Below are 13,766 nucleotides of genomic sequence, written 5' to 3'. Positions count from 1 at the left end.
GAGTTTTTTACAGAATATAAGGGTAAAAATAAAAGTAAAAATAAAAAAGTAATTTTAATAAGAAATCTACTTGTGCTGTCTGTATATTTTTTTCTTTTGTGCATTGAGGTGAGGGGGTAGAGAATTCCCCCTTTACAGTGAGCTGCATGTAGATTTTTTAATATTTTGTTATAGGACATATACACTAATTAAAATAAGAATTAGCGCCAGGGGATCACTGTATTGTGTTTGTGTGTTGTTGACTGAGGTACTACTTAAGTCAACTGTGACCAAGCATGGATATACTTAAAACCTGGACCGTTGGGGTGCCTTGAGGACCTCATTTGGTAACATCTGCGCTAGGCTATGACTTTATGAGAGATGTCAGGCTGCAACTTTACTAGAGACGCCAGGCTGTGACTTTTCTAGAGACATTAGGCTATGTCTTTATGAGAAATGCTAGGCTGTGCCTTTACTAGATATGGTAAACTGTGACTTTGCTAGAGACCCAAGGCTGCGACTGTACCAGAGAAGCCAAGCTGCGACTTTTCTAGAGATACTAGGCTATGACTAAGCTAGAGAGGCTAGGTTGCAACTTTACTAGAGATGCTAGGCTGCAACATTACTAGAGGCTCTAGTATGCAACTTTACTAGAGAAGCCAGGCTGTGACTTTTCTAGAGACGCTAGGCTGCAACTTTACTAGATATGCTAGGCTGCAACTTTACTAAAGATGCCAGACTGCGACTTTACTTGAGACACTAGGCTGCAACTTTGCTAAAGAGTATAGGCCGCGACTTTATTCAAGAGGCTAGGCTGTGACCTTACTAGAGACGCTAGGCTGCAACTTTACTAGAGACACTAGGCTGCGACTTTACTAGAGACATTAGGCTGTGACTTTACTAGAGACACTAGGCTGCCACTTTACTAAAAACTCTAGGCTGCGACTTTACTAGAGATATTAGGCTGTGACTTTACTAGAGACTCCAGGCTGTGGCTTTACTAGAGACACTAGGACGTGACTTTTACTAGAGACGCTATGCTGTGACTTTACTAAAGACTCTAGGCTGTGACTTAAGTCGAGAGGCTGGGCTGAGACTTTATTAGAGACTCTAGGCTGCGACTTTACTAAAGACGCTAGGCTGCAACTTTACTAGAGAAGCTAGGATGGTGTAGCGGTGGGTTAGGGTTAAAATACTTACCGGGATACATCAGGATTTTGACCGTCAGGATGCTGCTGATAGTATCAGTCCAGGGGTGCTCTGTCTGTCATCTGGTGTATCTGACAAGGGGTGATCTACACCTAGGGGTGTTCTGTCCATCTATCCAGGGGCTCCGCCCCAGAGTAAAATGAAAATAAAGGGTAAAAGGCCTAAAATATCATTCTAAAAAAATATATATTTTTTTTGTTTGTACTGTACCCCAGTGTATTATACAATTTTTATTTTATTTTCATAAGTAATGAGACACTGCTGGTCAAACAGCAGTATATTATTATTTCATACTGTCGAAGTCAAAAAAATATTACATAAAGAGAACATACAAACTACACACATATAAGTCGCTATACTTGCAAATACGCGCAAGCACAGCAATATATGATAACACACCCTTTTACACGGACAAGCCACAGAGATGGATTCGACACTTATCTCATACAGTACATAATTATAATAATATCAAGCACCAGACATCATGACGATTTAAAATTATCTAATAAATTAATGTCATGAATGTGTATTATTTGAACGAAACAAGATAGACCTGTCATGTTTACTATTGAAACGACCAGATTAATGTGTGGATTCATTTGATACTTGTTATTAAGTTGTAGGACATTGCAACACGGAATTATGATTAAATGTATAAAAGCTAAAATCACTTTTATTAGAACAATAGATATTCCAAACAGGTAATGAACAGGAAACTCAGGCCAGACCCTTTGGACGTCCCCAAGGCTGAACCTGTTCAGCATATACAAAGAAACTAGTGACTTATCATGAATGAGAGAGTCCCCTCCCCCAGAAACTAGATAACACATTTTGCTGATCACACAGGAAGGTAGTTCCTGTTTTTGGTCTCAGAGGAAGATGGAGTCCCAGCATTACTTTACAGAGAGAGAGAGAGAGAGAGAGAGAGAGAGAGAGAGAGAGAGAGAGAGAGAGGGAGATATGGAAAGACAAATTTATATAACTTAAGGATAATGGTATTGTATGCTGGCATGTAACTGAAACTGTATGTAACTGTATGTATGTAATGTTTTAACTGCTTACTGTGTGAGTGTAACCATGTAACTATAGGTATACTGTACTTTGTAATATATATTGAATCCATATCCTTTTAATAACAAATATATACATCAATGAGCTTTGGAACTCAGATAATGTGTGGGTGTATTGTTTTCTCTTATGGGATGCAGTGTTTTGCGCAATTAGCGGAAAATTGCTGCAATGCGAAGAAAATTACCGAGCGAACAACTCGGAATGAGGGCCATAGTACAAAAAATAAAAATAAATAAAACAAAAAAAAAAAATCAAGAAAGTAACGTCAGAAATAGAGAAAAACCTGTCCGCACATTAGTATTTGCCAGTAGGAAAGCGGACAGAGACAAGGTAACCCCCGAGTATTTCTTTCAGTTACCATATAAGAAGTATTCATTCCTAGTAATGCCCCTAGTAAAAATGAGCTTGGAAATGTTTGTTGGACCATGTACAGACCCTTAATACGGGATGAGAAGGATTGAATGAAATACTTCGCATGACCTAGTAGCTTGTTAAACTTTTTTTTTAGTTTTTGTCTCTTGCAGTAATAGAAAACTCTCCATCTGGATAAGATCACTGGTAATCACTAATTTCTCTGACGTCCTAGTGGATGCTGGGGACTCCGTAAGGACTATGGGGAATAGTGGCTCCGCAGGAGACTGGGCACAAAAGTAAAGCTTTAGAACTACCTGGTGTGCACTGGCTCCTCCCCCTATGACCCTCCTCCAAGCCTCAGTTAGATTTTTGTGCCCGAACGAGAAGGGTGCACACTAGGTGGCTCTCCTGAGCTGCTTAGTGAAAAGTTTAGTTTTAGGTTTTTTATGTTCAGTGAGACCTGCTGGCAACAGGCTCACTGCATCGAGGGACTAAGGGGAGAAGAAGCGAACTCACCTGCGTGCAGAGTGGATTGGGCTTCTTAGGCTACTGGACATTAGCTCCAGAGGGACCGATCACAGGCCCAGCCATGGATAGGTCCCAGAGCCGCGCCGCCGGCCCCCTTACAGAGCCAGAAGACAGAAGAGGTCCGGAAAATCGGCGGCAGAAGACGTCCTGTCTTCAACAAGGTAGCGCACAGCACTGCAGCTGTGCGCCATTGCTCTCAGCACACTTCACACTCCGGTCACTGAGGGTGCAGGGCGCTGGGGGGGGGCGCCCTGAGACGCAATAAAAACACCTTGGATGGCAAAAAATGCATCACATATAGCTCCTGGGCTATATGGATGAATTTAACCCCTGCCAGAATACACAGAAAAACGGGAGATAAGGCCGCCGAGAAGGGGGCGGAGCCTATCTCCTCAGCACACTGGCGCCATTTTCCCTCACAGCTCCGTTGGAGGGAAGCTCCCTGGCTCTCCCCTGCAGTCACTACACTACAGAAAGGGTTAAAAAAGAGAGGGGGGCACTAATTACGCGCAGTATTAAAAATACAGCAGCTATAAGGGGAAAAACACTTATATAAGGTTATCCCTGTATATATATAGCGCTCTGGTGTGTGCTGGCAAACTCTCCCTCTGTCTCCCCAAAGGGCTAGTGGGGTCCTGTCCTCTATCAGAGCATTCCCTGTGTGTGTGCTGTGTGTCGGTACGTTTGTGTCGACATGTATGAGGAGAAAAATGATGTGGAGACGGAGCAGATTGCCTGTAATAGTGATGTCACCCCCTAGGGGGTCGACACCTGAGTGGATGAACTGTTGGAAGGAATTAAGTGACAGTGTCTGCTCTGTATAAAAGACAGTGGTTGACATGAGACAGCCGGCTACTCAGCTTGTGCCTGTCCAGACGTCTCATAGGCCGTCAGGGGCTCTAAAGCGCCCGTTACCTCAGATGGCAGATATAGACGCCGACACGGATACTGACTCCAGTGTCGACGGTGAAGAGACAAATGTGACTTCCAGTAGGGCCACACGTTACATGATTGAGGCAATGAAAAATGTTTTACACATTTCTGATAATACGAGTACCACCAAAAAGGGGTATTATGTTCGGTGAGGAAAAACTATCTGTAGTAGTTTTCTGAGAAATTAAATGAGATGTGTGATGATGCGTGGGTTTCCCCCGATAACAACTGATAATTTCTAAAATGTTATTGGCATTATATCCTTTCCCGCCAGAGGTTAGGGTGCGTTGGGAAACACCCCCTAGGGTGGATAAAGCGCTCACACGCTTGTAAGAACAAGGGCTCTACCCTCTCCTGAGATGGCCGCCCTTAAGGATCCTGCTGATAGAAAGCAGGAGGGTATCCTAAAATGTATTTACACACATACTGGTGTTATACTGCGACCAGCAATCGCCTCAGCCTGGATGTGCAGTGCTGGGTTGGCGTGGTCGGATTCCCTGACTGAAAATATTGATACCCTAGATAGGGACAGTATATTATTGCCTATAGAGCATTTAAAAGATGCATTTCTATATATGCGTGATGCACAGCGGAATATTTGCCGACTGGCATCAAGTCTAAGTGCGTTGTCCATTTCTGCCAGTAGAGGGTTATGGACACGACAGTGGTCAGGTGATGCGGATTCCAAACGGCATTTGGAAGTATTGCCTTATTAAGGGGAGGAGTTATTTGGGGTCGGTCTTTCAGACCTGGTGGCCACGGCAACAGCTGGGAAATCCACGTTTGTACCCCAGGTCGCCTCTCAACATAAGAAGACGCCGTATTATCAGGCGCAGTCTTTTCGTGGGCAAGCGGGCAAAAGGTTCCTCATTTCTGCCCCGTGACAGAGGGAGAGAAAAAAGGCTGCAGAAATCAGCCAGTTCCCAGGAACAGAAGCCCTCTCCCGCCTCTGCCAAGCCCTCAGTATGACGCTGGGGCTTTACAAGCAGAATCAGGCACGGTGGGGGCCCGTCTCAATGAATTTCAGCGCGCAGTGGGCTCACTCGCAAGTAGACCCCTGGATCCTTCAGGTGATATCTCAGGGGTACAAATTGGAATTCGAGACGTCTCCCCCTCGCCGTTTCCTAAAGTCGGCTTTACCGATGTCTCCTTCTGACAGGGAGGCAGTTTTGGAAGCCATTCACAAGCTGTATTCCCAGCAGGTGATAATCAAGGTACCCCTCCTGCAACAGGGAACGGGGTATTATTCCACACTGTTGTGGTACCGAAGCCGGACGGCTCGGTGAGACCGATTCTAAATCTAAAATCTTGAACACTTACATACGGAGGTTCAAATTCAAGATTGAGTCACTCAGAGCAGTGATTGCGAACCTGGAAGAAGGGGACTACATGATGTCTCGGGACATCAAGGATGCTTACCTTCATGTCCCAATTTACCCTTCTCACCAAGGGTACCTCAGGTTTATGGTACAGAACTGTCACTATCAGTTTCAGACGCTGCCATATGGATGGTCCACGGCACCCCGGGTCTTTACCAAGGTAATGGCCAAAATGATGATACTCCTTCGAAGGAAGGGTATTTTAGTTATCCCTTACTTGGACGATTCCCTGATAAGGGTAAGATCCAGGGAACAGTTGGAGGTCGGTGTAGCACTATCTCAGGTAGTGTTGCGGCAGCACGATTGGATTCTCAATATTCCAAAATCGCAGCTGATTCCGACGACTTGTCGTCTGTTCCTAGGGATGATCCTGGACACAGTCCAGAAAAAGGTGTTTCTCCTGGAGGAGAAAGTCAGGGAGTTATCCGTGCTAGTCGGGAACCTCCTATAACCGAGCCAAGTCTCAGTACATCAATGAAAGGGTTCTGGGAAAAATGGTGGCTTCCTACGAAGCAATCCCATTCGTCAGATTCCACGCAAGAACTTTCCAGTGGGACCTGCTGGACAAATGGTCCGGGTCGCATCTTCAGATGCATCAGCGGATAACCCTGTCACCAAGCACAAGGGTGTCTCTCCTGTGGTGGTTGCAGAGTGCTCATCTTCTAGAGGGCCGCAGATTCGACATTCAGGACTGGGTCCTGGTGACCATGGATGCCAGCCTGCGAGGCTGGGGAGCAGTCACACAGGGAAGGAATTTCCAGAGCTTATGGTCAAGCCTGGAGACATCACTTCACATAAATATCCTGAAGCTAAGGGCCATTTACAATGCTCTAAGCTCAGCAAGACCTCTGCTTCAAGGTCACCCGGAGTTGATCCATTCGGACAACATCACGGCAGTCTCCCACGTAAACAGACAGGGTGACACAAGAAGCAGGAGGGCAATGGCAGAAGCTGCAAGGATTCTTCGCTGGGCGGAAAATCATGTGATAGCACTGTCAGCAAGTGGGGACTTCACCCAGAAGTCTTCCACATGTTTATAAAACTCTACAAGTATTGCGCCGGGTCAAGGGACCCTCCGGCAATAGCTGTAGACGCTCTGGTAACACAGTGGGTGTACCAGTCAGTGTATGTGTTCCCTCCTCTGCCTCTCATACCCAAGGTACTGAGAATTATAAGATGGAGAGGAGTAAGCACTATATTCGGGCTCCGGATTGGCCAAGAAGGACTTGGTAACCGGAACTTCAAGAGATGCTCACGGAGGATCCGTGGCCTCTACCTCTAAGAAGGGACCTGCTCCAGCAAGGACCCTGTCTGTTCCAAGACTTACCGCGACTGCGTTTGACGGCATGGCGGTTGAACTCCGGATCCTGAAGGAGAAAGGCATTCCGGATGAAGTCATTCCTATCCTGATCAAAGCCAGGAAAGATATAACCGCAAAACATTATCACCGCATTTGGCGAAAATATGTTGCGTGGTGCGAGGCCAGTAAGGCCCCGACGGAGGAATTTTCAACTAGGTCGATTCCTACATTTCCTGCAAACAGGAGTGTCTATGGGCCTGAAATGGGGGTCCATTAAGGTTCAAATTTCGGCCCTGTCAATTTTCTTCCAAAAAGAACTAGCTTCAGTCCCTGAAGTTCAGACGTTTGTGAAAGGGGTACTGTATATACAGCCTCCTTTTGTGCCTCCAGTGGCACCTTGGGATCTAAATGTAGTTTTTGGGTTCCAAAAGTCACATTGGTTTGAACCACTTAAATATGTGGAGTTAAAATATCTCACATGGAAAGTGGTCATGCTGTTGGCCCTGGCCTGGGCCAGGTGCGTGTCAGAATTGGCGGCTTTATCCTGTAAAAGCCCTCATCTGATTTTCCATTCGGACAGGGCGGAATTGAGGACTTGTCCTCAGTTTCTCCCTAAGGTGGTTTTCAGCGTTTCACCTGAATCAACCTATTGTGGTGCCTGCGGCTACTAGGGACTTGGAGGACTCCAAGTTGCTAGACGTTGTCAGGGCCCTGGAAATATAGGTTTCCAGGACGGCTGGAGTCAGAAAATCTGACTCGTTGTTTATTCTGTATGCACCCAACAAGCTGGGTGCTCCTGCTTCTAAGCAGACTATTGCTCGTTGGATTTGTAGTACAATTCAGCTTGCACATTCTGTGGCAGGCCTGCCACAGACAAAATCTGTAAAAGCCCATTCCACAAGGAAGGTGGGCTCATCTTGGGCGGCTGCCCGAGGGGTCTCGGCTTTACAACTTTGCCGAGCAGCTACTTGGTCAGGAGCAAATACGTTTGTAAAATTCTACAAATTTGATACCCTGGCTGAGGAGGACCTGGAGTTCTCTCATTTGGTGCTGCAGAGTCATCCGCACTCTCCCGCCCGTTTGGGAGCTTTGGTATAATCCCCATGGTCCTTACGGAGTCCCCAGCATCCACTAGGACGTCAGAGAAAATAAGAATTTACTTACCGATAATTCTATTTCTCGTAGTCCGTAGTGGATGCTGGGCGCCCATCCCAAGTGCGGATTGTCTGCAATACTGGTACATAGTTATTGTTACCAAAAAAATCGGGTTATTGCTGTAGTGAGCCATCTTTTCTAGAGGCTCCTCTGTTATCATGCTGTTAACTGGGTTTAGATCACAAGTTATATGGTGTGATTGGTGTGGCTGGTATGAGTCTTACCCGGGATTCAAAATCCTTCCTTATTGTGTACGCTCGTCCGGGCACAGTATCCTAACTGAGGCTTGGAGGAGGGTCATAGGGGGAGGAGCCAGTGCACACCAGGTAGTTCTAAAGCTTTACTTTTGTGCCCAGTCTCCTGCGGAGCCGCTATTCCCCATGGTCCTTACGGAGTCCCCAGCATCCACTACGGACTACGAGAAATAGAATTATCGGTAAGTAAATTCTTATTTTGGCAAATGGGAGGTGGCTGTCTCTGTGCAAATGGACGGGTTCAATAAGGCATTGAGTGTCAGGGTGCAGACTTCCTTGCAAAATTGGAAAGGTCACAGTAGCTAATCTTAGATAGTGTGCTATTAAACATCACAAGAATAGTGTTAGGCGCAGAGAACAACAGGTGAAGAGGTTGAGGACGGTAAGTATACTGGCACATACAGGAAAGACCCATCAGTCCAAACCCCAGATCCCTAATGGTCAATAATATGTTACACTTGTAGGAAGCAAGGGCATTTTGCCAGAGATTGTAGGAGTAGTAGGACACATAGGGGGTCATTCCGAGTTGTTCGCTCGTTATTTTTTTCTCGCAACAGAGCGATTAGTCGCTAATGCGCATGCGCAATGTCTGCAGTGCGACTGCGTCCAAGTAAATTTGCTATGCAGTTAGGTATTTTACTCACGGTAATACGAGGTTTTTTCTTCGTTCTGGTGATCGTAATGTGATTGACAGGAAGTGGGTGTTTTTGGGCGGAAATTGGCCGTTTTATGGGTGTGTGCGAAAAAATGCTACCGTTTCTGGGAAAAACGCGGGAGTGGCTGGAGAAACGGAGGAGTGTCTGGGCGAACGCTGGGTGTGTTTGTGACGTCAAACCAGGAACGAAACTGACTGAACTGATCGCAGATGCCGAGTAAGTGTGGAGCTACTCAGAAACTGCTAAGAAGTGTCTATTCGCAATTCTGCTAATCTTTCGTTCACAAATTTGATAAGCTAAGATTCACTCCCAGTAGGCGGCGGCTTAGCGTGTGCAAAGCTGCTAAAAGCAGCTTGCGAGCGCACAACTCGGAATGAACCCCATAGTCAATATAGATCCCCTAGACAGAAAACACAAGCAACATTATTAAACACATAGGGGATCATTCCGAGTTGTTCGCTCGCAAGCTGCTTTTAGCAGCTTTGCACACGCTAAGCCGCCGCCTACTGGGAGTGAATCTTAGCTTATCAAAATTGCGAACAAAAGATTCGCAATATTGCGAAAAGACTTCTCTGTGCAGTTTCTGAGTAGCTCGAGACTTACTCTTCCAGTGCGATCAGTTCAGTGCTTGTTGTTCCTGGTTTGACATCACAAACACACCCAGTGTTCGCCCAGACACTCCTCCGTTTCTCCAGCCACTCCCGCGTTTTTCCCAGAAACGGTAGCGTTTTTTCACACACTCCCATAAAACGGCCAGTTTCTGCCCAGACACACCCACTTCCTGTCAATCACATTACGATCACCAGAACGAAGAAAAAACCTCGTAATGCCGTGAGTAAAATTCCTAACTGCATAGCAAATTTACTTGGCGCAGTCGCACTGCGGACATTGCGCATGCGCATTAGCGACTAATCGCTCCGTTGCGAGAAAAAAATAACGAGCGAACAACTCGGGACCAAGGGACATATAGTAAGGAATCATAAGCCATATAGAAAACACAGATTCGGTTAATGGGAAGAACAAAATAAATGCAACATTACCCTTTGACAAAACTTGAAGACTAATGTTACATTTCACTGTTCTAGATGCATGTCCATCACAGGTAGAGAAAATTAACTCACAGATACCGGGTTCCCTATGAACTCAGGATGGACAGGACACTGGATTGATGGCTGGGATAGTCCCAGTACAGATAAGACACACAGAATTTTTTTTTAAAGGGAGTAGACCAAGTATAGAATCACTTCCCCGTAGTGCCAAATCCAGTTGTCAAATTTTTATAAAATCTTCTCCACCTTTACAAACTCATCTGTCACCAACCTCTATTCTGTTTCTCTACAGTTTCCTCTTCATCTTTTGCGTTCACACAGGGTGGTACAATACATGGACCCAAGTACAGTTCAAACTCCACATGTCTAGGTCCTTCAGAGTTCTGCCCAAACCCAGTATATCTCAACAGCACGATGACACCAGTATTACTGCAGTGTGCCTTGTCATGCACAAAGGGTGGAGAATGGGAATACTGGTGAAGGGAAATTTTGTATAGACACTGATATGCCTGTTGGTGAATGGCAAACCTGACATTTTCTTTTTCATTTTCTTCTTCTTTCTCTCCTCTAGAGATGTTTCTTTTTGTTTTTGTTTTTTTGAGTTATGCTCATGGTACTCTACATTGCAAACACATGATAGTTAAATTAAGATACAAAAATGTGTGTTCCCTGCAGAAAGAGGCAGTCTGGAGGTCAAAGGGGTATGGCCAGGAGTCCTCAGGACTGTGGGCAGGTGGACACGGTAAGCCAGTAGCCCCCAGAGCATACCTTCTAAGTCTAGCTGAGGTGGCACACGGTCTGACTCATCTAGGCAAAGAGGGTAGGTGCAGGCTGATGAGAGTCTACTGGTGTGCTCCAGGATTCTATTCTCATGCAGGTAAGAGAGCAATGACCTGTCTTGCTTGCTTGAGGAAGAATATTGGTAAAGCAATACCAACAGAGCTATCCCATATCCCTCCTGCAGACGGATCTTTTCAGGAAATACAAATCGACTTTGTACAGTTAACACCCTTTAGGAATTATTGTTATGTATTGGTGTGCACTGATGTTTTCTCAAACTGGGTAGAGGCATTTCCTGCCGCCACGGATGCTACTGTGTTTACCACAAAGGAAAATTGCACAGAAAGTTGTGTGTAGATAATGGTACCCCTAGAAGTAGGCGCAAAGCTTGAAATTGTACTATTGTGATCATAGATACTGCCACTAGTATTATGTAGCTTCGGAACCACTCCCAGATCTTCACTCAACGAATCACCCTCTTTGAAATTTGTTGTTGTTTTGGTTTTGGTATTTGTGTTTTTTATGGGGTTGTTTTTGGAAGACAACCTCATGTCATGATTGATCCGCACAATGATCATAAATACACCAATGAGGTGACAGTACAGTACCTTGTTGAGATGAGCCAGCATTTGAGAACTTGACAAAGAACTTGAAACTGTTGATTGCTGGTATGCCAAATGCTAACTGTCTTGATTGGGAACCAAGAGACTGTGTGATTGTTCTTACGCTCAGGTTGCCTAATAGACAGGTGGGTAGGACCATACCAAGATTTGTTGACAGCACTAAGGGTCGTCGAAAGAAAGATTTGGGTCCACTCATTCCACTGCAAGAAGGTCGCTGATCTGGAGAGAACTCGTGACAAAGTAGTTTATTGCTCACATTCATCGAGTTTGTGTGTTCGAAGTGAACTGTGTGTTCTAAGTGAACTGTGTGTTCAAAGAGCAAGGTGGAGAGCAAAGTGAACTGTGTGTTCCAAGTGAACTGTGTATTCAAAGAGCAAGGCAAAGAGAACCTCGTATCCCCAGAGACTCTGTTCCGTGAAGACTGAGAGGCGGCACTGTTGGACACTACCTGAGCGTACTAAAGGATTGCAGAAAGACCAGTCATTGTAATTGATTTGTTATGAACAAGAGTTGTTTTGTTCTATTTCTCTTTTCTCTCTTTCCCGCTGACAAACATTTTCTTTCAGGATATTCTATTTTTGCGAGGTTTTTTTTTATGAGGAGTCGAGTGTGGGACTGGAACTGGTTCTGTAGGAAGGAGTGATCTCCTTATAGGATCCCAGGATTAGCCGATCAGTTTGTTAAAAATCAGAGAAAAATCAAAGTTCTAGTAGTTATGGAGTTCAGAGGTAATCAGGATCAGTCAGACAATGGCTATTCACACATTGCAGATAAAGAGCTCATTAATATATGTGGAAGAAAGGTTTATGAGGTTTATGAGTGGCTCTCCCCGAACTCCGAAGGTTTATGTTATTTAGGAAGGACACTACTTATAACCCATGTTCAATGATTAAACAGACCTAGCATACGTTCCAGAAATGGAAACACAGAAAATGATAGGAATATGTAGATCATGAAAATTATATGTCACTATCACGATTTGTTTGTGTCTTCTTCATCTACCCAGCAGAACCTCAATTGAATCCAAACATCAGTGTACAAAGACGTAGGTACATGTATGTGTGAAATGTTCGTCGCAAATCAGACATTATAGGCCAAAGCACTGTCCCAGCATACTCTATAGGTTGAATGTTGTCCCACACCCAACCAGTGGTCCCGTGACCGCCGAGTGCATATAGAGGATGTCTCGTCCTCCTCCCTGTTTTCCCCAAATATAGTCAAGCGTCTGATTTGCGAAATGCATACATACTTGTGTCTAGGTCACCGATTATGGTATGAAATATTTTTTTCTTATGTTAATAATTGATGGCAGTTATTGTTTACTGCCAAAGGGTGGACTGTCGAAGTCAAAAAATATTACATAAAGAGAACATACAAACTCTACACACAAATAAGTCGCTATACTTGCAAATACGCGCAGCAAGCACAGCAATATATGGTAACACACGCATTTACACGGACATGCCACAGAGATGGATTCGACACTTATCTCATACAGTACATAATTATAATAATATCAAGCGCCAGACATCATGATGATTTAAAATTATCTAATTAATTAATGTCATGAATGTGTATTATTTGAACGAAACAAGATAGACATGTCATGTTTACTATTGAAACAACCAGATTAATGTGTGGATTCATTTGATACTTGTTATTAAGTTGTAGGACATTGCAACACGGAATTATGATTAAATGTATAAAAGCTAAAATCACTTTTATTAGAACAATAGATATTCCAAACAGGTAATGAACAGGAAACTCATGCCAGCCCCTTTGGACGTCCCCAAGGCTGAACCTGTTCAGCATATACAAAGAAACTAGTGACTCATCATGAATGAAAGAGAGTCCCCTCCCCCAGAAACTAGATAACACATTTTGCTGATCACACAGGAAGGTAGTTCCTGTTTTTGGTCTCAGAGGAAGATGGAGTCCCAGCATTACTTTACAGAGAGAGAAAGTGATATGGAAAGACAAATTTATATAACTTAAGGATAATGGTATTGTATGCTGGCATGTAACTGAAACTGTATGTAACTGTATGTATGTAATGTTTAACTGCTTACTGTGTGAGTGTAACCATGTAACTATAAGTACTTTGTAATATATATTGAATCCATATCCTTTTAATAACAAATATATACATCAATGAGCTTTGGAACTCAGATAATGTGTGGGTGTATTGTTTTCTCTTATGGGATGCAGTGTTTTGCGATGTATAGCGCACATTCATGGGATATGGTAATAAGAGATGCAGGCATTTACGATATCTATTAGAGCGGGCATTTTAAATATTTGTGAGAAATCTATTTGGCATTCTTAATACTCATACCCGTATTTTGTGACACTGTTGGTGAAATAAAACCACAGTGTTTGATTACTATTTCTGACTCATACATGTATTGTGCGACACTGGGTGAAGGTGGTACCACAGTAATATTTTTTTGTACTCGTACATGTATTTATTGCTTGACACTGTTGGTGAAATGAAAC

Source organism: Pseudophryne corroboree, chromosome 6, assembly GCF_028390025.1.
Source record: "Pseudophryne corroboree isolate aPseCor3 chromosome 6, aPseCor3.hap2, whole genome shotgun sequence".
NCBI classification, from domain to species: Eukaryota; Metazoa; Chordata; class Amphibia; order Anura; family Myobatrachidae; genus Pseudophryne; species Pseudophryne corroboree.
Note: the sequence above shows the minus strand (reverse complement) of the source record.